Here is a 20,652-nt window from a genome sequence, read left to right on the forward strand (position 1 = left end):
CTGGGGCCTTGGGAATAGGTATCTTAAAGTTGTATGGCACTAATTTTCAGACCAACTTCTTCACCAGCTTCAGATTTTCTGTGTTTCAGGATATAGTTCTCAGATAACCAAAAAGTGGCCTACTAGGGAAAAAAGATAAGAATTCCTGTGATATTTAGCTAGGATTTGAATAAGGTCCCATTCCATCAACAAACATATTGTTCAGGGGTGGGACTTTAGTTTTTTCAGGAATCCCTTATTATTATATACAAAAATTATATTATTGTATTATTAATATATGTTATTATATGTTTACAATTTTAAATATATCCAAAATACAATATATAGAAAGCATATTAGTATATGAAGATGCACATAGATATATATGTGCATATGTGTGTTTTACATGTATAGCTATATAAAACAAAGGGCAGGAAGACCTCCCTTTCCTTCTCCTCTCACCTCTAATGATCAAAAAACGGGCTACATGTAAGGAAGGGACATTGACTGAGAAGTCAAAGGACATAGAGTCTATTTATGGCTTTGCCTTAATTTAACAACTTGGGGCAGTCTACTGCATCTCTGTCTCTGTTTCCTCAATTTTAAGATTAAGGGGTTTGGCTGGGTCCCTTGGGTAAACTTTTACTGCACTATATTTCTGTAGACTTACTTAGCATCTATTATAGTGAATTTTTAATATGCATGGGCTTCTCTGAGCTGCTCTTCAAAGAAACACAACAACACAGGACAGAAAACCCTGTAAATATGCTATGGTTACAGAAGGGAAAGGGCTTGGGCAACAAGATTTAGTTCTGGCTCAGATGACACCAGTCAGCCATTTGCTCATGGGCAAACCCTTCTGATTTCTGGAGCTCAGTTTCTCCATTTGGAAAGTGTAGGAAAAAACCCGCATGCTATCTTAGTCTTCTGGGGGCTTTGGTATAGGATTTCAGAAATCTAGGTGCAGAGGGAATCAGGCAAAAGTCATCTGACTTCATGGAACTGTTGTTTTTGACATCATATTTTGTGCCTTGATCTTTATTTCTATCATCAGTTCATATGCTCTGCTGATTTTTTTTCTAATTAAGCATTACCTTCCCACTAATAACAATACTCCAGTATAGGAGTAACAGAAGACCTACTGAAGCATAGCTCTAACCCAGGTCTCGCAGTGATGAGTAACAGAGGAAACATTTTGGCCAATCAGAACATTTCTCTGGGAAAAAGAAACAAAAACAAAAACAGAAAAAGACAGCAAGGGCACTTTGGTCAGAGGGCAGTGATCTGTTCAGAATCAGACTGAACCTGATCCAGGGACATGGACCAGGATGGGAGTTACAGGGTTCTCAAAGCCAGTCTCCGTTTCTTGTACTTCATTACATCCTTTCTGCGAAAAGAGTGATGAGAGTGAAAAAGCTCTATGACAGAATTCACACCAGCAGCCGACTCAGGTGGTCTGTGGCTGTGGTTGGTGGGGGTCATTCCCAATCACTACCAAATCATCCCTCAATCCAAAGTTCAAAAACTCTCAATATAAAATGTGGTAAGCAGGAGTCCTCTCAGAATCCGAGTTTTGAGTAAACTACTCAAGATCTTTAAGCCAAACCACTTGCAAACCTTCCTGAATCCCTATCTGTCCTATATTGTCTTGTAATGTAGACACGCCCCTGAGGGGTTACATTCCTCAGTTGCCTGCGGTTGCAACTGAGTGGCCTGAATAAGTCCACTTTTGCAGTTCCAAAACAAATAATCAAAGAGATCAAAATACCACCATATTTTGTAGAACTGAAGACATTCCACTTTATTCTTTTCACCACACTGAATAGAGAATTGCATGCCAACGTCACCTCTCAGTGTCTTTCCCCTCATCAACTGTCCAGTTTTTGTGTGAATAACGAGAAATTGCACATAAGCATCTGAATGCATACATGTCGCTTAACAAAAAAATAACCCCCTGAAATGTAATTACCAGGTTAAAAAAATGCACCCAGTTTCGGAGCCTATCACATCTCGCGCCTCGGCGCGCAGCTCCCCCAACACTGCTCCTGTTGTGTCGGATCGTGGCAGTATTGAGCCCGGGAGCCGGCGCCGAGCCCGCGGTGGTCCCCGCGGCCGCCCAGTCTCCGCGGCGCACTCCGGCGCGCAGAACCAGTGGGCCGCGAGGGCGCTGGGGAGCGGGAGGGGCGCGAGGGCGGCGAGGGGTCCCCGGCCCGCCCCCACGAAATGTTTTCCTTCTCCCTGGGCACGAGCCCCACTCCTTCCAATTGATCGAAATTCACAGAAATTCACAGAGGGAGGGAGAGGGGAGAGGTCGCCCGCCGGTTCCTGGCAGTGCCTCCCCCGGCTCAAGTCGGGGAAACGGCCCCCGGTCGGCGGGGCGAGCGGTGTGGGCGCCCGCACCCCCTCCGACGCCGATCGCGGGGTGGCGGTCCCCGCTCGGCTCCGCCGCGCGACCGCTCCGATCCTCCCCCTCCCCCGCCCGCGCCCTCCCCCTTCCTTTGACTAGGACTCCGGGACTCGGGAGAGGGCGCGGGAGGCAGCCACTCGGGCCCGACCCCACTCCAGCGCTCGCCGGGGACGCGGGCGGGTGGCGAGGGGACGCGGCGGGGGCGCGGGGCGGGCGCGGCCATGGAGCGGCGGCGGCGGCGGCGGCAGCACTAGCGACCGCGGGCGGACCAGCGGGCGGGCCGGGCCGCCCGGCGCCGCGGACCGAACTGCACAGCTCAGCAAAAGCGCCCTCGCCCTCCGCGCGCCGCCTCCTGCGAGCCCGAACCCGGCAACATTTTTTAAGGCTCCAATCCATCCTTTGAAGAAAAGAAAAAAAAAAAAAATAGCATTGATTGGAGAGACTGGGATATATATAATTGGGGGGAGGGGGGGTGTTCCTGCTAAAATTAGCCGGGCCCGCGGCGCGCGGTGTGCGAGTGTGTGCGTGCGGGCGTGTGTGTGTGTGTGTGTGTGTGTGTGTGTGTGTGAATGTGATTACTCCAGGACTCCTCGGGCTCCGGAGACGCCATTTTCCCCCTTGATATCTCTCTCCGTAAATCGGTGGCGCGGCGGAGGCGGCCGCGCCGGGCGGGAAGCGCGGGGCCGGCCGGGGCGCCCGCCGCTCGCCTCCGCCTCCGCGCGCCCGGGGGCCCCGGCGCCCCCCGAGCGAGGGCGGCCCGCCCGCGGCTCGCCGTGTGACAGATGCTCATCGCCATGGAGTTGCCGCAGCAGCACCTTCGGGGGCTCGGGCGAGCGACGGGAGCTGGGATCTGAGCGAGCGCCGGGGCCAGCGGAGCCGGAGCCTCCGGGACGTGGGTGAGCACGCGCGGCGACCTTGACCCGGGAGCCCGGCGCCCAACCTCCAGCCGCGCCGCGGGCCCCTGCATGCCCGGGGCTGGGGACGGTGTGTGTTCCCTGCATGCAAAAGTTAACGCTGCCTCGCCGGGGCTTTGACTTTGCACCGGCGGGAAGGGGGGAGACGGGGCCGAAGCGGCGGGATGCAGGTCCCGGCGAGGCTGCAGAGGATGGGCGCGATTCCGGCCTGCCGGCGGTGGGCAGAGATGCTGGCTCATTTGAAGTGACTCGTTGGTGGCGGCGGGGGTGGCAGCGTCGGGCTGGAGGTCTGGGACCTTATTGAGTTTGGCCTAATCTGATCCCCCTCCCCCGGCCTGCCCCCTCCCCCCGCCTTTTGCACCCTCCCTCGGTCCGGCCACTGACTGCCTGGGCTGGCGGGTTTGGCGTTGGTGGAGTGGACTGGAGAGGGGGAGGGGGTAGGGAAAGGGGTGGGAAGGCGGCAGGATATTTTTTTTTCTCTCTCTTTGTAACTTGCAGGTTAAGTGGAGCTAGAGAGCTACATTGTATCTAGTTGGATTTTTTTTGCGGGGGGGGATTGTATCAGAGTCTAACGTGTCGTTAATAGAAAGAAGAACAGGGAAGAAGTGGTCCAGCAGGCGAAGGTTGGTGTGTGCTTGTGTCGTGGCTCTGTGTTAGTGTTTTTCTTACAATCTTAATCAATGGATCTGAGTCTCTTTCTTTTGCTCTCCGGTTTTGGGACTCTGAAAAGACAGGAATTCCCTTAAAAGCAGACAAATGCCTTTTTTGAAAGCACGCATTGTGTGTGTTTCTAGAGGAGCCGTGGGCTTGGGAATTAACGACAGGCTTCCCCGTTCGGTGGTTTCCAGTGGGAAATAACTCCTGAAAGGGAACCCTTCAGTATCGATTTATTGTTTTTGTCTTTCAAACCATTATCTCGTTGACTAAAATACTGTATGAGAAGTTCCACAGAGACAAAGTCAGGTAAACTGGACTGGGCAGATCTTTAGCAAGATGGTGATAGCGCTGATGTTGTTTTTGGTGTCTATTTGTGATGGAAGCATTGTTGGGTAATAGCAATTTCTGATCGGTAGAGCATGCTGGCTCTACAAAAATAAGTAAGTACCGAAATGCTGTCTTCCAGTCCCCATCTCCTACAGGCTGCACACACCCCTCCTCCCACAACCCACACCAGTTACAATTCTGAAATAGGATCCAATTGGAAATATTTTCTTTGGAGATCGGAAAGTTGTGCAATTGGAAGTATGAGATGAGGCTAGACGTACTGGGAATGTGGGGAGGGGGTTCATTATTGCCTCTTGAAGCTGCATTTATTCTTATGTGTGTCTAATGTGGGTTCTGAGGGTGTGTATATTGGTCTAAGAGGACTGTTGAGGGAAGGATTTCCGATTCATTTCCGTTTCAAATAAACTGTCCTGATAATCTCATGGTTGACATCTAATGCTAAAAGGCCAATGTGTGTGTCTCTTTACCCCTGCAGAAGCTCTCCTCTGAAAGGGCAGTTTATTTTGGAATTCCTACTACAGCTACTTTTCCTTCCAAGCCTCCACATCCCCTCCACCACTATCCACACCTTTTCTACTAAAGTTAGTTGGAGTCCCTGGTCTCTATGGAAACACTAATATTACTTATTTTCATCTTACATTATTTTTTATTCTCTTCATTTTCATTCCTTTACTCTTCATCCTGTTTTTCTTCTTTTCCTGTGGTTTTGTGCAAAAACTAACTTCATAAAGTCGCTATTGCCAAAACTATCTGTCAGCCCTGCCCCATCTCTTACCCTCCTGTAAGTTTACACAGGTAAATCAGATGTGCCTTTCTCAACCCATCTTTATCCTCAAAACGTGTGTGTGTGTGTGTGTGTGTGTATGTGCACACACATGCTCATGTGTTTTGGAGGGGCAGGAATCAGCTAGGAAAAAAAGGACGTGGATGGAAGAGGAAGGGTGTTGTTCTATTCAGGCCACATCTGCAACACTGGGGCCAGACCAGGACGGTCTGGGAGAGTTACCCTTACACACCCTAGTTGGATGTTGTCTGGCTGGGATGGGGAGGCGGAGCCAACTGTCCTGGGGCACCTGAGGGAGGAGAAAGTTTGTAGCACTTTAAAATGTAGCCAGTTTACAATCCCAGGTCACTCCCTCCCCTTTCTCCTGCTTTCCCTGGTGTATACCATCCCAAGACTCCTGGAGGGAGGCATGATCTCCTTTGCCCTGACTTGGAAGTCCCAAGTTTCAGTTAAATTGAAGATGCAGTATTTTCCTCTGTGCTTAATTGCTTTGCCTGATACCAAAGAAGGACTTTTGGAGGGATCAGAAGAGTTTGGCTAAATACAGAGTATTTGCAAACTTCAGGCAACGTAGCCTGAGAAGGTAGGAGACCAGGTGCTCAGAAAGTGCTGCTTTGCACACCATCTCCCCTCCCCCATTAAAATAAAAGTCTTAGTCTTGGGATGTTGAATTGGTGTTAGAGTTGGGCTCTGGGAACTGCTAGCCACCACAGTAACCTGAGCAGGGCTGGGGGGAGGAGGTGGTGAGTGAATGCTATGGAGAGCCAGAGGAGGGAAACAGACTTGTCTCTCTTAGCAGGGAAAATAGATGTGTCACTGGAATAAACAAATTGGAGGTGGGGGATGGGCTGGCTTGTAGTGAACATAAGGAGAAGTGGCTGAGAGGCAATGATGTGATTAGGAAGGGGGCCTCTTGCAGCTTGGGAGAAAATATCAACTGCCTTATATGTTCATGAATGGTCTAGGCATTGAAGGGGTGTAATCTGATCTGTTGTATGTTAACATCAGAACTTCTCATAGGAAGGCACTGCTGGCAGGCCTAGTTCTGGACTTCACACAGGGGACGCCTAGGGGTATCCCTGAGTGAACCAAGGAGCCCCTTTGGTGCCACAAGGGCTTCTGGTCCTGTGTGTGCATTATTCATGGCAAGCTACTTTGTAAATCACCTGACCTAAATGAGGGCTGGGGACAAAGAGAAAACAGTGCTTGGAATATTTGTAGAAAATTTAGTTGAAAATAGTCAGTGGGGAGAGGCAGGAGTTGCTGAAGAAGAAATAAATAGGTAGGCACTTTCCCCTGGATCCTTGATTCCATTTCTGCTGTTATCTTGACTTTCAATTCCATTAGGAGCGGAATCAATACTTCTCTGGCACAGAAAATGTACCTCTAGGAGAGCAGAGTTCTTTCAACCTGGTCATTATTTTTATTTGTACTTTAGTCTCTCCTCTGAAGCTTCTATATGATATGCAAAAGGAAGATGAGAGGTGGCTGGCTGGATGGGACATCCTTTCTGAAATCTTGTAGAGACACTGAAACTTGGCTGGGCCTCAGCCACCCAGAATGCCAGTTTTTCCCTTGGAGACTTGAAGTTTTAATTGAAACCAGATAGCTATTGAGAGTGGACCTAGCCAACAAAACCTTGTTTTCTTCACTGCTCAGGAATGGGAACTAAATAATTTTTTGCTGATGGCATTTCAAGTTGCTTCAGTTTTGCTTCTGCCAGAAGAATGGGGTAAATTATTATTAACACATTAATATTGTCAGGAGTTGCAGTGGCTTAAAAAATGAGATAATGTTACTGAGTTTGCTCAGGGACCCACTGTGTGGGAGAAGTCTGTTTGGGGGGGAGGGGGGAAGACAGGAGGCTGCTCTTGTCCTGGAGGGGTGGCAGCACTTCCCTGAGGAAAGGAGGCTCATAGAGTCCTGGCTGCATATCACTATGCTTGGTCCTTGGGTTCCTGTGAAGATGGGAGCAAAACGGTCCAATTCCATTGCTATCCTGTGGTATATTATGAAACCTGGTGAGCTTTCCAGAATGTTTTGGGTTAGGATTAAATAAGGAACACAACCATCAGACCTATTGCCATAGGTTTAAGCTTCATTTAGGGTTGTTTCTAAAGGAAACCCTGACGTCTCACAAACTCCTCATGGAGTTGCAGACACTTTGGGCAACCAAATGCTTGATAAGTGTGGAAAAGTAAACATCAAGATGCCCACAGAGTGTACTGCTTCATGAACGCAGGGGAAAGATGCCAACTTACACTCTTGTTTGGCTCTAAGTATTTATTTCCATTTTCACTTAGCCTGCTACTAGATTCTTAATGCCCCCTTAGAAATACCAGGTTGGGGCAATATCAAGTTTTGGGAAAAACTGACCTTAAATGTCTGAGTCCAACTTAGTGGCCCTTACATTTCACATCTGGAATTCTCAGAGTCAGGTCAGAGCAGCTTCCCTTTCAGAGTTGGTTTTTTACCCCCTTAGAGAGTACCCTCTAAGGTTGAGGAAACATTATTTTTTTAATGGCCTTTGGTGTAGAAACCCGCAGTTGACTTCCTGTCTAGTTCAGAGCAAGAAATGCCAGGGTCAAATGGAGAATGCGAGTGGCCCTGAAGTCCACAGGATCTCTTGGGAGGAAGCAGCTACCCCTCCTCAGGAGCTAATGATGAATTGTGATCAGCAGATTCATGAGAAATAATTACAGGCAAACAGAGGCTCCCACCTTTCCCAGTGCTGGGAGGGGAGAGGGAATGAATGGTGAGCAGATAAGAGTTTCAGAACTTTGCCAGCTTGGACAAATGTTTCTCTGACCTAACTTATCTTTTCCCATCAAAACATACTCCTTTTCATATGTGTGGCACTTTTTTCCTTTCAAAAATATTTTTATACCTCATCTGCCCCCTTAATTTTCTAAGGAGGGAGGCTAGGTAAGCATTTTATCCCCTTTCAGAAGATGAGGACGTTGATGTGCTGACTTGCTGACATGACACAAATTGGTGGCCCACGTGAGACCAGATGGCTCTGTTAAAGTGTGAAGAGCATCACACCTGAAGTGACAAGATCTGCTTTGGATCCTGTCCCTACTATTTCCCAGCTAAATGTCCCAGGAAAGTTATTTAACCTCTTTGAGCCTCAGTAAACTCATCAATAAAATAGGGATAAAAGATTCTTACCCTGCCTACTACACAGGGGTTCTGAGGATTAACTAATACCAGCTAATTTCTGTAATTGAACTCTGAGAGGATTTCCATGCTGCCTCCTGGAAACTGGTGTCTGGGATTATTGTCATCATTGCTTGGATATTAATAACCTCTTGGTATGACCAGAAATGCCTGTAGGGGCCCCTTGTGTTCTAAGACAGTCAGGGAATAGTTGTTTTGTGCTCTTGAGTTGGCCAAAGGGGGAAAAAATGTGTATAGGATACGTATTTTAAATCAGTTGAAATATTGGATGCCTACTTTGCATATATATCTGAGACTCCGAGTCTCAGATAGTATCCAGCTTGGACTCAAGGATGTACTGGTGCTCCGGAAATGCTCTTCGAGTTAAGAATGAGAAGGAGAAAAGGAAAAAGACATGGAGGCACACAGAAAGGAGAAGTAATGGGTGATGAGTGTGAGGGGGAGAGTTTCCATCAGGGAGCCACAATGGCTGAGAAATGACATTTTATTTATTTATTGGCTGCAGTGGGTCTTCGTTGCTGTGCATGGGCTCTCTGTAGTTGCAGTGAGCGGGAGCTACTGTTTGTTATGGTGCACTGGCTTCTCACTGCAGTGGCTTCTCATGCTGCAAAGCATGAGCTCTAGGCACGCGGGTTTCAGTAGTTGTGACACGTGGGCTCAACAGCTGTGGCTCACGGGCCCTACAGCACAGGCTCAGTAGTTGTGGCACATGGGCTTAGTTGCTCTGTGGCACGTGGGATCCTCCTGGCCCAGGGATCGAACCTGTACCCCCTGCATTGGCAGGCAGATTCCCAATAATTACGCCACCAGGGAAGCCCGAGAAATGACATTTTAGACAGAATTTGTACCCTCTCTAAAGAAGAGAACTGATAGCAAGATTGTGTCTGTCCCGGCAAACCCAGCAAGTTCTCTCGAATCAGGGAAGTTCTTTACAGTCCGTTTGCTCTCTGACGCTGCCACATTGCTCCTCTTCTCTTTCCCACGATTCCTGGCTCACCCTGTCCCACAGCCTGTCCAGGCACCTTGCAGCGCTCTCAGGTGAACTCCGTTTTATGCAGCACACACAGGCCTCTGGTCCCATCAGACTGACTTCCTCGCTGACCCTGGGCACTCTGTTCATTTGTGCACCCCCACACCTCTGCTTCTTCTGTGTCACTGCCTGCTCTCTAGAAGGTGTCCCTATTGGTCCCTTTTAGCCAGAGTGTCTACCTCTCAGGACACCCTACCAGCTCTGAGCTCTTCACCGCCTTCTCCAGAGCACTTCAGGACTAAAGCACTTGCCAGGCATCTGGCTCACAGGGCTTTGCTCTCTGTTGTCACTCACCTCTCCAGGCTGTGAGTCCTTGAAGGATGGGGCCAAATTTGCACCACAAAGCCCTACTTATGAATGGCCTCTGTTGCATGAATGAATCACAGAATTTATGCAGAGATAGAGTATTAAAAGTGAATGTTGTTTAAGATACACTAAAGCTCTGTACGGTGAAGCAACACAATGAGGACCTCTTAGACAAAGTGAATAATAAGTACTATGTCAGTGGTTTTTTATATTTTTGGCTATGTTTCAGGGGCAATCGCCCACTCTCAGTTTCTCCCTCAAAGCCTAAGAGTTAATGATATTTTACTGCATGTACATCCTGTCAGTCACTGATTCACTCATTCATTCAATCATCAAAATATTTATTAAGTACCTACTAGAACCTCCTTACCACTCTAGTGCACACAGCTCTTGACTTTCTCTGAAAATTCCTATTGCATTTTTTTTTGTCCACCACTCTCATTTTGGCACTTAACCATGTAATCTTCTTGGTTACTTAAGTCCAAGTGCTTCCCACTCCTTGGTGACAGAGTGCACCTGGCTGCAGTGGATAAGAAGACTGATCAGAGAAATGTACTCAGAGGGGAAAGTTCCAGGGACAGGCTCCCGAGAGGCAGGCTGCAGGCTGGGCTGGTACCTCATCAGCATGTGGTGTAGGACACTGCCTTTCTGCTCCTTCACTTGAGCCATGGTAAGGAGAAAGAGTTTGGACTGCTGTGGAGACAGGGCCCCTTCTAAAATTCTGTGACTCTGTAGTAGAAGTGTCCCGGGAATTTTAAAGGTTTCTTAAAGCTCAGAACTCCTCAACCCTGTTTAATGACACCCCAACAACTGTCCACACCACTCCCACCGAGGATTAGTGAACTTTCCTAAGTGTTTGAGAGTTACAGAAGGGGAACTGGGACCAGGAGAAACTCCCTAGTGAGAACCAAAGAGCCAGACTTGGGGACACGGAAAGGAGAGGAGGGGTTGGTGAACTAAGTGTGAAGAAATACCATAGCCAATAATGTGGAAGGAAGAAAAGGATTGATCCTCTACATCTTTTGAAAACTGGCCCTCCTTTAGTGAGATGACTGAGTTGAGACAACAGCAATGATGCAGACAAAGACAGCTTCTGGAAAATCTAGACTATATTCCCTATCTGGGCTTTGCTACTGCTTCCTGTGCCCAGTAGGCATTTGGAATCTCTGCTGTGGTTATTTTTGGACCTCATGGATCTAGGGGGCTAGGCATTGTTTTCTGGTGTAGATTCTGTTGGGCATGAAGGCTAGGGCTGTGCCTGTGCTCCTGGGATGTCTGCTCAATCCCCACAGCAGAGTCTGCCCTTTTGTGTCCTGTGTTCAATGACAATTAGTGAGTTGGTTTGCATGCATTCTGAGATGAAAGGGAGTGGCCCACAGTTTGTCCAAAGCCAGAGGTCTCTGAGATTAGGGTTGAGGTGGAATCAGGAAAGTTCGGCTTTGACCTGGGTTCAGCAGGCATCCTGAGTCACCTAGCAGCAAACTGGTTGAGTATTTAGGGAAAGCGAGGCTCTACAGGCTACTGGGGTGCTGCAATTACTTTTATTCTAGGACTTGGGATAGGAAAAAAAAAAAAAAGACAAGCAACTCAATTAGCCTAACTAGGTAAAAAGCAATTTCTTCTTTATTCCTTTTATCCTCCAAAGACTGAGAGTTCTGTGAGTAGAAAGAAGCTGCTTGGGGTTTGAACTTGGGCCTGGAAAGATGTGGATGCTGGAGATGCTGAATTTGATGAATCTGGTGTAGTAGCATGAGAACTCTCATTAGAGGCAATTGGGGCACAGTTGTTGTGCTTGTAGCAAAATAATGAAATCTGGGTGGCAAGTCCCTTGCAGTTGTTGGGTGGTATGCCTGTGACCTGTTGCTATTTGAGCAATGAGAGCTTTGATTTTTTTTTTCTTAAATATTGATTCATAATGGTGACTAGAAAGGATGGTTTGATGTGAAAGCCCCATGGGCCTTCTCTTTGCTCATTATTTTGTACTCTAGAGCTTGATTACAGTTTTTGGATCCACAGATGTTTATTAAGGTCTCAGCATTGCAGTTTGTGCCATTGTTCTTGGCACTGTCGGGCGAGAAAGGTCTGGTATGAAACGTGGCTTTTGCCCTTGGAGAACGGACAGGATATCTGGAGAGACAGGCTTAGCTCTGATGGAAAGCATCAGTCTGCAGCCAAAGTGGGAGCATGATCTAAGTGGAATTGTGCTATTTGGGTGATCAGGGATAAAGTGCAGTCAGGGAAGGCTTCAGGAGAATGTGGTTTTGGGTTTGATGGTGGAAGTGGAACAAAGGAACATTCTTGGTGGGTATAGTAGCTTGGGCACAGGAGCAGAGATGGGACAAAGTATGAATGTGGATTTGGAATTGCCACAAAGAAACAAATGTGAATCATGAACATGAACTGCATCTGGCAGAATGAGGGAGGCCCTGATGCTGGAGGTCCAGCTGACTGATACCGAGGCACAGGTCACCCAGAGCAGGCATCTTTCTGGTCTGAGGTCTCCTGACAGCAGTGGGAAGGACAAAACCCAGGGCCCTCTAAGTTGGAAACCCAGGGTTTTCATTCAAACTCATCAACTTTTCAGCCTTCTGAATCAGCAAACTTGGTCTGCTCATTTACATTTAAACATTAGTAAAATAGACTCTGATGGATGCTGTGGGGACCCCAAGAGATGGAGAGGAGGTTGTCTCTGTTCTCAGTCTGATGGAAGACTCCATAGGAGCTCATGAAAACCAGTGGAAGAGCAGCAGCAGAGGACAGTCATCGAGGGCTCTGTGGAGTGTCAGTCAGTAAAATAGATGGGACGGGGTCCTGTGAGGAACAGGCCAAGGCTTCATCTTCCCTGAGTTGAGATGGGAGCCATGGCTGGAGTTTTCAGAGCGTGAGGAGAGTAGGTGTGAGGAGCAGAATGGTGTGCCAGTTGGAGGACTTCCACATATGTCTCACACGAGAGAATCCTGACATCTGACTGTCCTGCCCACTGCTAGTCCTGTCAGCCACCAACTCTTCAGTCTGGAGTCCAAAAGAGGCACCTTTAGGACAAAAATAAAACTACATATAAACATTCGGAATGGGGATCAGCCACTCTGGGGAACAAAAAAAGCTCTGTGATACAGGTACTCATTTCCAGGAGTTTAAAGCATAGTTGGAGATAGACATATTCAAGTTTCAGGAACAATGCAATATTTAAATGACAGTTCACAATAGCTGAGGGAGAAATATCATAAAGAACAGGAAATGGAGCCAGTATCTGTTTACTCTCTGGTATGCCTAGCATCTCCTTTGTGACAGAAGCACAAGTATGTATGTGTCAGATTACACTTTATGTTCAAATGACAATAAGCAAAGCAATTACTGAATCAGATGGTTGAGAAGGCAAGGAATTTGAATTAAGACTGAAGAGGCAGTGGGGTCAAAATTAAAGGGCCTTGAAAGAAAGACTAGGGAATTTATTATCTGTTCGATTATTCAGTTTAGCTGCGTTCCCCTCAGGTAAGTCTACCATTTTCATCCCCAGTTTACACGTGGTATGGTGGAGGATCAGAGTTTAAGTGACTACTAATGCTTGGTATTTAAAGACTGATGGCATTATAGTTCAATGGAAAGCAAATGGCAGTCAGAGTCAGACAGAACTACCTCTCTGATTTCAACAAATATCTTCATTTTTTTTTAATCTGTAAAATGGGTACGTCTCAGGGTTAAATCAAAGAGTAAACTTAAAGCCCTTATTATATACTATTTTCCTATACAAAGTTAGGTCATTTTCTTTACCATGTGGCTCTTCTTTAATATACTTGGACAAGAAATATTACCATCACAGTTACTTTTTACAGGCCAACCCTACCTATTTAACCTATTTAGGTGCTATTCTGAATATATTATTTACTTTTTTTCCTTGTAAGAGTCTGTGAAGAGGTTAGGAGGCCAATGAGAAAACTGATGCCCAGGAATTTGTGATGTGGCAAGTCAGATGGCAAACTGGTTTTAGAGCTCCTATGCATAGAAGTAGCTAGGAGCATCTGGCCAAAAGCTGGCATCACTTTGTGTTTTAGAGACATCATGATCTAAAAGTAAAAGCACAGACTTTGGAATCATATAAGCCTGAATTTGACTGTGGGTCTGGCACGGGTAGCCAGGTAGCATGTGCCCTTGAGCAAAGTATTTGCCTCCCTGGATATTTATGTTTACATTTCCACATCTTTAAAATGAGGATGGGTCTTCTGCATCGCAGGGCTGTTGTCTGGATTAAATTGATGATGCCTGTAGAGGCCATTTGTTGCATTTAACCCTGTCTCACTACAAATATGTGCTTTTCTTGAGTGCATGGAGAAATGCAGGGAACAGGTAATATGCCAAAACCAGAGCTCCACCTGTAAACTTGAGGATTGGCCCAGCCAGTGCCATCGAGACCTTTCCCCGGGGCCCAAGACCCAAGGCTCTTTCTGTTTGTTGTGTTATTGGTTCCCAGAGGAGGCACTGTTTTTGCAGCTAGAACTGGAGCTGTTGGTTAACGGTGTGCTCTCAGCCTCAGGTCTCAGAAGTTTGATTCTGCTTTCTCTCCTTGTCATGGAGATCCCTGAGCACAGGGACTGATTCTTAGTTTTGTGTGAGGCTCAGCCACGCAGAGCTGCAGAACCAGTAAAACCTATGAAGAGGTGTCAGGTACCACCTCTGTCTTTGAAGGGCTTCTGGTTGTCAAGCTGAAGAGAGAAGGCTCAGCACCTGAGAAGGTCAGAGCTGGAGGGCCGCAGAGTTCACCTCATCCCCTACCCCATTCTACAGATGAGGATGGGGAGACCCAAGGAGAAAAAAAGAACTTGCCTATGTCCACCTAGCTCCAGAGCAGGGAATTGAATCTGGAATTCGTGTCTGAACGAAGTCTTATTTCTTCCACAAGACAAACTGGGTAGAAGAAGAAAGCGATAGTCAAACAGCATCAAAGCACTCAAGTCAGTAGGTACAGATTAAACTACTTATATATGCTTCCCATTGTGAATGGAGATGGAGGAAGTTCTCCAACCCCCAACCCTCAAGCTTTACTTGGGATCTGCGAAGAGGAGGCAACATTTAGCCAAATGCCAGTGAGGGTGACACAGACTATGGGAGTGAATCAAATTTACCAAAAGTTTGAATGCCCTTGAAGGTGATCCCAACACGATCTTTCATAACTATCTTATTTGATTTCCAATTACTTTTCAAAACAGCCCTTGGGGTAGGATTATTACCCAATTTCCAAATGAAACTTGAACAGTTAAAATATAATTTCCAAGAACACAATTACTAAGTGGAAAAGAGAGGTTAAGTAATCCAAACTGGTGACATCAAATCAGTGCTTCTTTCATTCCTCTTTTCAAGGGGAAACTTGGCTTGGGCACTTGCTGTTGGACACTTAGTGAGTGTGTTCACTGTCTTCTGAATTGTGGTAGAGACTCACTTAAAACCTAGCCCTTAACATTGCAGTACAGTGTGCCAAATGCTTTGATAGCAAAATGCCCAGGGAAATGAGAGCAAGACCATTGGTGAGTGTGAGTGTGAGTGTGTATATGTGTGTGTATACATGTGTACACACAAGAGGAAAGGAGGAGAAAAGGGCGGCCCAGCCAGTCTTCATGAAGGAAGTGAAACTTGACCCAATTCTTGAAGGATGACGTAGAGGTAACCAGGTGGCGAAAGAAGAAAGGATGGGCCAGCCAGAGGAATTTGGGAGTCATGTGAAGTTTAGGAAATCAGTCGGGCTTGAGGGAGCTGCAGCTCAGGAGATGCTGCTGGGGAACGTGGTGGGTGTAGTACTCAGCAAGTGCTGCCTGGAGGAGCTGAACTGTGGTCAGGAATGTACCACACAGGTATGTAATATAAAAAAGCCACTGAGTGTGATCTTCATTCTCTACTGGAAACCACTGGCGTGTTTGCAGGGTCAGAGAGCTGTTTGCAGGGCTGCCTTTGCCCTCGCTGATTGAGAGCTAGTACAAGTTGGGTTGCTTGATCACTTTATCAGTGTTTGTGGAGCTTTTACCTTCAGACACACATCACTCAGAGTCATGGGCACCTGAATCAAATGGCACCTGGCAGGTCTGGTTTTTTTTTTAATTAATTAATTTTATTTTATTATTACTTTTTAAATTTATTGGCTGCATTGGGTCTTTGCTACTGCACGTAGTTGCGGAGAACAGGGGCTACTCCTCATTGCAGTGCACGGGATTCTTATTTCAGTGGCTTCTCTTTTTGCGGGGCTCTAGGTGCACGGACTTCAGTAGTTGCGGCATGTAGGCTCAATAGTTGTGGCTTGCTGGCTCTAGAGCGCAGGCTCAGTAGTTGTGGTGCATGGACTTAGTTGCTCCGCTTCATGTGGGATCTTCCTGGACCAGGGCTTGAACCCGTGTCCCCTGCATTGGCAGGTAGATTCTTAACCACTGCACCACCAGGAAGCCCTGCAGCAGGTCTTTGACACAGCCTTTCATTCAGCATTCGTACAGCGAATAATTTGGATCCATGGATCAGGAGATGTGCCGAGCCCTGGGGGTTCCATGGTTACCTAAATAAACACAGTAGTACCGTCAAGGGCTTCCCGTTTAGTGGGGGAGGCAGAGTTGAAACCAAGAGTGGCCCAAGTATTAATTATAAAATATAGTAAGTGCTAGGAAAGAAAAGCTCTATGTAGAGCTTTTGGCCCAAAATAGGGAGTCCTGATGTGGTTTCTGAAGCTCAGGAAGTGCCCTTTGACCTGGGCCTAGCTAATGAAGAGGCATTAACTCAGGGGGGCAGAAGAGGATCCCAGACACATGTAAAGTCCCCCCAAGAGGAAAAGGCCACTTCTGACACCTCACCTAAATATCTTAGAAGACATATAGGAAGGTGAACACTCAACCACCCCAAAGCCAAAGTCAGACAGATGGTCAATCTCTTGTCAGAATTTGAGAAGGGATTCTTATAACTATAGCCAATGAGCCTAAGTTGAAAATACTAAGTTGCTTACCTATCTGTAGTCCGGTGGGCTCACACTCCATCCTTTTATACAGTTTGTCCCCCTAAGATCAGAAACTCACAATTTCTGTCAACAAGAAAAATAGGCAGTCATCAGATCTACTGCATGGGCGACTTTAATAACACAGCCGAAGACCGTCTCTTTCCTAACATCACTGTACATATTCTCAAAGTCTACAGCTTTCATAGAACAAATGGGCAAGACTAGACAAGGGAGGTTTGGGAGGAGTTTTTCACTTCTGAGCAGAGACGTTTCCTCAAGGAAAGTTCTGAGGTAGATATAAAGAGTCTCTGTGACAGTGTACATTGTGGATTTCAGCTGCTAAGAGTTGCAAAGAATCTGACAGAAGAATCCCCTTTTAGTCACGCCAACCAGTAGTAGGTAGATGTCTGCTATCAGTTGTGTAAATGCGTAACACCCTGTTCTCTAGAATTTTTTCTAAGCCCTGATTTGTTAATTTTGCTAATTCTTGTGGTGTAAACACTCCTACCATAGATGACTTTCAAGCTATCAACTTGACACCCTTGAACGTGGAGTTGGGAAGGGACTCACGTGGGTGGCCTCTCATGAGCCCCAGCACACCACTGTTACTGTTCCCTACGGACTGGGGTGACCAGATCCCCGATAAAAGCAATAGCTCTGAGAGGAGGACTTGAGTGACTCCAGGATGGATGGAAGGTAGCGTTAAAAACAGTCCAGTGGGGACTTCTCTGGTGGTGCAGTGGTTAAGAATCTGCCTGCCAATGCAGGGGACACGGGTTCGATCCCTGCTCCAGGAAGATCCCACATGCGATGGAGCAGCTAAGCCCGTGTGTGCCACAAGTATTGAGCCTGCACTCTAGAGCCCATGAGCCACAACTGTTGAGCCTGTGTGCTGCAGCTACTGGAGCCTGCATGCCTAGAGCCTGTGCTCCACAGCAAGAGAAGCCACCTCAACGAGAAGCCTGCGCACCACAGTGAAGAGTAGCCCCCACTCACCGCAACTAGAGAAAGCCCATGTGCAGCAACGAAGACCCAACACAGCCAATAAATAAATTCAAACAAACGAACAGACCAGTCCAGTGCTTTCTCTGTAGACAAGACTGCGCTGCATGGCTTTTTCCTCATTGGAGCGTGAGTGAAGAGAACTAATCAAACACAAGACCTTAGGGGAGAAACACTCAGAAAAGGGAAAAAGAACAGTATTGTGATATTATTTACTACAATAGCAAAATAAGAATTTTAGATAGCTACCAGACATCTGCAACAGGAGGAAGCATGACCCCCAGTGGAAAAGGAGCATAAAGTAACAAGGAGAGAGCATGCTGAGATGAAAAAGCATCAGAATTAACAGAAAGAAGAATGAATAAAGTAAGAAAGATCGCAGGGATACAAAATGTGCAATTGCGAAATTAAACATTCACAGTGAAGTCAATAAAGGCAAAGGGAGGATGAAAGACAGAATTAAACTGGTGTTATGGACCTTAGATTAGGGAATGCCCTCCCACAATGCAAAACACAGTGAGAGAGAAAATGAGAGAAATGGAGACCAGAGATGAGAGTTCTAAACTGAGGTTACAGGAAAAAAACAGAAGCCAGAATCACTGAATAGAAGAGATAACTAAAGGAATAATTGAAGGGAATGACTCTGAACTAGAAATAACCTGCACTGCACATCCAAAAGGCTCACTGTGTTCCAGGAAAAAATAAAAGAAATGAGATCCACACTATTCATTTTGTCATTAATAAAATTCTATTACAATGAAAAAAAAAATCTTCAATTAGAACAGCATAAAACAAGTTGCCTACAAAGGAAACAAAACCAGGCTGGCTTCTATGTTCTCTTCTGTTACTTCAAATGCTAAAAGGCATTCTGCAAGTTTTGAGGGGAGAAGGTCCTGACCTGGGGATTGTATAGGCAGCTCACTGTCTTCTACATGTAAAGATGTAAGAAGTGTCCAGCCTTATGGGATCTGCAGGGTAAGCAGCTGAGGTAGGGCTGAGGATGAGGAGTTCTGGGGGAGTTTGGGAAAGGTCAGGAATGAGGCAGCAAACTCCTGCTCTATTTGTCATTATTTGCCTTTAAGACCTTATGAGGTGCGTGTGCTATTAAAAAGACTTTATAAGAAACATGTAGTTCCATTAGAAAAAAAGAGATTAAAAACTATAACCTAATGAGGAAGATCAGGAAGACATTTTTTTCCCCATTTTATTGATGAGATACCGAGGCTGAAAGAGGGCTTATGCGGGCTCTGAAGTGGCAGAACTAGGTCCAGAATCCACATCTTTTGACTTCTGTTGTACGTGCCAATGGCTGTATCAGTTCCACCATGTTGACACTTTGGAAAGCAGAGGTCGGGGCAATGATGGCCTGAATGTGCCCTGGAAGCAAAGCAGATGGGAGAGGTGGATTGTGCTGGGAAGCCCAGCCCGAGGTGGTGTGTTTATTTATTCAGTCCATCAACATTTCTTGAGTGCCCATTATGCATTGGGCAGGGTGCTAGGCATTGGGATTGCAGAGATGAATAAAATGCCACTGATGCCTGTTCTTAAGAGACTAAAAGTAAAACTGTAAGGGAGAATTCCTTTTAAACATAGAGTAGTAGGCTGATCTTTGGTCAAGTCAGTTGATGGGGCTAAACACATAGGCCAGGCAAAGCCTAAGCCCATCAGAACTGTCTGGAGGGCTTGGTGCCAGCCAGAGTGCTGGGCTGCACCGCTGGAGCCATAGGTAGGGCTTGAGAACTTGCATTTCCATCAAGTGTCTGGATTAGTAAGAGTTCCCTCAAGGCTGCAGGTAGAGAATGTATTCTAGACTAGGAAAAATTCTTCCATTTTGCAGATCATGGAGGAGAGAGGATGTACTTAACTCCCTGGGACTCACTTGGGTCATGAAACACATGGAGCCAAGCAGGATTCCCCTGGGCCCTCAGACAGATAATTCTCACACTACCCACTTTGGAGTGTCCCATAGGTCTATGGCTGTGCAGGGTATAATCACAGTCTTGAGTATGGAAGAGACCTTGATCCTGCTCAGTTCATTGCTGAGATAAGTATGGAGTAAGGGACTCGGAGTGACTTGTCTAGCATCTCACGGTCGGTGAAAGGCAGGCCTAGTCTCTGGACAGCTCTCCCAGTGTTTTTTCCCAAGCACGCCACTGCCCCTCTCCTCGCCCCTCTATTCCCCTGGGACCTGCTAAGTGGTCATTTCCTAAAGCAAGTGTTATTGTTCCTATAGCACTCCTCTCACTCCAAGTGCTGCAAACAGCCACAGAAGGGTTAACTTCTGTTGGCCTGGAGGCCTGGGCCAGCACAGAGTGTCCATTGTGTGCTGCCCCCTCTGGAGGAGTCACTGGCTGCTGGAATGTGACAAGGCAAACCGTTTTCACCTTGCTCTTGTTTTCACCCTCCTCTGAGTGTGTGAGTGAGCGCTTGCTCACAGGGCACGTTGGCAGTGGTGCCCCAAGAGGACTCGCAGTGGTCTCTGGGATGCACCAAAAAATGGAACTGTGAATTTGGGGTGGCAGGTATGTGCTGGGAGAAGGCAAAAGGGGAACAATAGCTTTGTGTGCTGGTGAAGTAAACAGACGGGTTATGTTGCTTTGCTCTTTACTTTTGAAAGTGTCTCTCTTGCATGTGGCCATGAGGGGCGTAGACAGTGAATTGCACAGGGGCTGCCTTCCTGGGTAGAGCTACAGTCAGAGTAGTTTGAACCACGGGAGTTTGATGAGCTGTCAGGGGTTAATTCATTTTCATTCAGAAAGAACTCCATGAAGTTCTTCATGTGCCCCATCCTGCACTGGGTGCTGAAGCAAATTAAGTGTTGTACAGCCGCAGTCGGTCTCAACTTGAAACTGAATTGCAGTAGAATAAGGAAAATAAGATTTGTGTCCTGAAAACAATGAGAAGACAATGTATGACTAGTATTTAGTGGCAAGCTCTACAGCTGCAAGCAGTGTTAAGTCAGGCCAGGGAGTGAGTGCTGTGGTCCAGAGTTTGCAATATGTTGCCATGGAGAAGTGAAGACTTGGGCATGACCTTGAAATGTAGGAAGGCTTGTGATCTGTTTGTTTATTTGTTCACTCA

At 46.8% G+C, this 20,652-nt stretch overlaps 1 protein-coding gene across 9 annotated transcripts in view; it reads left to right on the forward strand.

Moving 5' to 3' along the window:
- The first annotated feature begins 2,230 nt into the window (after window positions 1-2,230).
- The window catches only part of SETBP1 (SET binding protein 1), a 364,368-nt gene continuing 345,946 nt past the window's right edge, over window positions 2,231-20,652 (forward strand). For 6 of the 9 annotated variants that reach the window (XR_009047900.1, XR_009047901.1, XR_009047902.1 and 3 more), the window contains exon 1: window positions 2,231-3,282. The gene's annotated coding sequence lies outside the window, so the exon portion shown is untranslated. Of the gene's footprint in view, window positions 3,283-3,571; window positions 3,588-3,832; window positions 3,924-15,108; window positions 15,449-20,652 lie in introns of those variants that run through there. The other 3 variants (XM_057698087.1, XM_057698089.1, XM_057698088.1) reach the window with 3 other exon arrangements.

This window comes from Hippopotamus amphibius, chromosome 11, assembly GCF_030028045.1.
Source record: "Hippopotamus amphibius kiboko isolate mHipAmp2 chromosome 11, mHipAmp2.hap2, whole genome shotgun sequence".
In the NCBI taxonomy this organism is placed as follows: domain Eukaryota; kingdom Metazoa; phylum Chordata; class Mammalia; order Artiodactyla; family Hippopotamidae; genus Hippopotamus; species Hippopotamus amphibius.